Source organism: Phalacrocorax carbo, chromosome 17 (genome assembly GCF_963921805.1).
Source record: "Phalacrocorax carbo chromosome 17, bPhaCar2.1, whole genome shotgun sequence".
Classification (NCBI taxonomy): Eukaryota; Metazoa; Chordata; class Aves; order Suliformes; family Phalacrocoracidae; genus Phalacrocorax; species Phalacrocorax carbo.
This window is the reverse complement of record NC_087529.1, coordinates 1,758,111-1,760,921: the sequence shown is the minus strand read 5'-3', so window position 1 is coordinate 1,760,921 and position 2,811 is coordinate 1,758,111. Positions and strand designations below refer to the sequence as shown.

General features: G+C 40.6%; 1 long non-coding RNA gene across 1 annotated transcript; it reads left to right on the top strand.

The window, feature by feature from the left end:
* Nucleotides 1-1,302: 1,302 nt before the first annotated feature.
* LOC135316120 (uncharacterized) lies at nucleotides 1,303-2,189 on the top strand. Its single transcript, XR_010375571.1, has 3 exons — nucleotides 1,303-1,446; nucleotides 1,633-1,679; nucleotides 2,046-2,189. It is a non-coding gene; the product is annotated as an uncharacterized LOC135316120 (long non-coding RNA).
* Nucleotides 2,190-2,811: the final 622 nt, after the last annotated feature.

Sequence of the window (2,811 nt, the reverse complement as noted above, 5' to 3'; positions counted from 1 at the left end):
TGATGCTTTGTATCCAATTCAGAATGTTTGATCAATTTTAACATAAAGTGTTCTTGGGCTCCCTTACGTGGAAAACCACTGTTGACCTCATTATAAACCCCTCCTGCTATTTAAAATTGGCAAGAACGGTCTTGTTGATCTGGAATTTTGTCAGTGAGGAGTTCTCCCTATGAACTTACTTCATTTTGTGCCCAGCCAGAACACAAATTCATTCCTTTGATAAAATATTCTTATTTAATTTAGTAGTGGGATAATTGCTCATTTTTAATACATTGTTTGTATTTTATTATGCAGTGATGGCAGCAGTATTTGTTATCATAAATAGCTTTGTAGGCTTACAATTTTTGTATCCTAACATTTGGATGATAAGCTTACAAAATGACTTAAGACGTAATCTAACCAGCTATTCTGCCACCATTAAATAGGAAAAGTGGCCTAGCATCTCTCCCTTGGGATCACCTGAGGGAAGACACACCTGGGTGTAACTTAACCGTCTGCTGTGCTGCCTTTAAATAGTAGTCAGGGCTTGCTTTTTATCTTCTCAGATATCCCTAGGGAATACACACCTTGGTTTAACCTACATACACTTCAGCCCATTTTTGTCCCTAAGAAATAATTCCAAGTGCATTTATCTGGTAGTTTAAAGTGTCTAGAAAAACACACTGGTAACCGGAACTCATCGATCTGGGTTTTCAATATATTTGAGTATCATTCCCTTCTGAGCCTCTTCTTTTGACAGAATATATCTGTCTTTGCCCTGTCATTGTTATGGCTGAGAGGAGCTGTGAGCTGCAGTATTCGGTTGGAAGACTGAAGGATAAAATTCACCGTGGACATCTGAATTATAGCCTCCAAATCTGACACGCACATAAGATGCTCTTTTCTTGGCATTTGCAGAACTTTCTGTGTGTTAATTGTTTAGTCTTAAATTAAAATATAAAGAACCATTATTATATATGAAATATCGTTTCCTGACCAGTGATTTAGTGTTGCCTGTAAAGCACAGCATCTGTAGCAATGTGACAGCCACTATAAGCTGTTATTGTTTTGTTATTTTAGAAATGAGGATGAGCTCGAGATGTGGTGTTAGACTTGACTCTGGGCCTTTCTGCTCTAGGTGAAATTCAGGTGGGTGATGTAGACGCGTGTTATAGTCAATGTGTCATCTAGCAATATGTTCTGTTTTGCTTTTTTGACAAGACTACTATTAGTACGCAACTTCCAATACAGGAGTGAGGTAATGAATTTAAGACAGAGATATTGGGCTAATGGAGTAATAATCTCTGATTCTCCTCACAGGTTTATTTTCTCTTGCGCTTTGTTATTTGTTCCTTTTGACCGTTCAGTATCACATGCCATGTTCAGGACCCTGTATCGTTCCAGGGCAGATGGACCTTTCCCCTGTCCTCAGGGAGGAATGCTTATTCCTCCTTGGAGCAGATCACTGTAAGTGAGTGAAGTTTCAGACCTTGGAATCAGGTTGAAAAATCCTGTAATGTATCATAAACTTTCTTCTCTTCTCACAGAATGTAATTTGTGAAGAGTTGGCAGCATTCTGTCAACTTTCCCTTTTTTGTTGACATTGCACTTCAGAAAGAATTTTTTGTGATTTTCTTCCCTTTTTTCTTACAGGGTTAACAAAGGGAAAGCTTTCCTAGCCTGAAGCTGCCGGATAAGTGGTAGGTTGGCAGGCTGTCTTTGTTTGTTTGGTCTTACGGCTTCTTCATGTTTGGCTGCCAGGCTCTTTCTAACATCACGGAGTTGTGCAGAGCGAGGCTATTGGGGGAGTTTTGGTGACATGGCGATAATAAGGAGGAACTCTACCTTACATCCATTTCCAGAGCATGGTAATTTGATTAATGCATTCTCTGTCAAAGTCAAGAATGTAGAAGAGCGTGGCCAGTGTCAGAAGACAGATGCCTGAATCCTAGAAGTATTTCATCAGGGCACCTGACAGTGGCACTGGCAACTTTGGTATGGATATCGGAGAGAAAAGAGTTGGCTGATCCTCTGCCTAGGCACCTCTAACTCCTCTGTCTAAATAGGACTTTCTAAAGGTCAGACCACACGAGATTCAAAGGAGAATGCTATTGCATTCTGGTTTTGAGGCCCTGAGGGACTGTGGGAGTTTCAAGAACATGTGGAGCTACAGGTGAGGCCTTTGAACTGTATGAGTCTTCCAAACCCAATCCTGTCACATTCATGATTTTGAATATGTTATGCAGGTTTGGCCACTTAGCACTAAGGCATAGGCAATGAAATGATCGCTCATACATTACTTCATATTATTGCTTCTAAGGCTTGCCTGCTTGTTTTATTTTCCATTTATTTTAAGCTGCAAGATGATTTAAAGGGTGTTGAATAACCCACATGTACCCCAAATAGTGTGCATCTTTTAGTTCTCAGGCTATTTTCTGGTCTGTTCCTCCTTGCTGACATTCTGTCATGAGCATGCAGCATCCTTTCTGGAGCTGTGACTGAGCTTAGGAGCAACATTTGTTTGTGAATGACATGCGATGTCGCTTTGTGGTACAGATGAAGCATGTTAGCAATTTACTGCACTTGCATACTCTGCAACCCAAGATGAAACACGTTGTATTCTTGCACCCTTCCTTTCCAACAGCTGAAGAGAATCTGGTTTGAATTGTTTGAGAATCTCTCGTGTAGTACTCAGCCCAGCGGAGTGCACTCGGGACCTGCTTGCAGGTGCTTTCTGGCTTGCAGAACCTCCTATAGCCCTTTCAAAAACTGAGGAATTTGCAAACAACTGGAATATGGCTTTTGTATTTGCCTTGCTCAACATATTTTCTG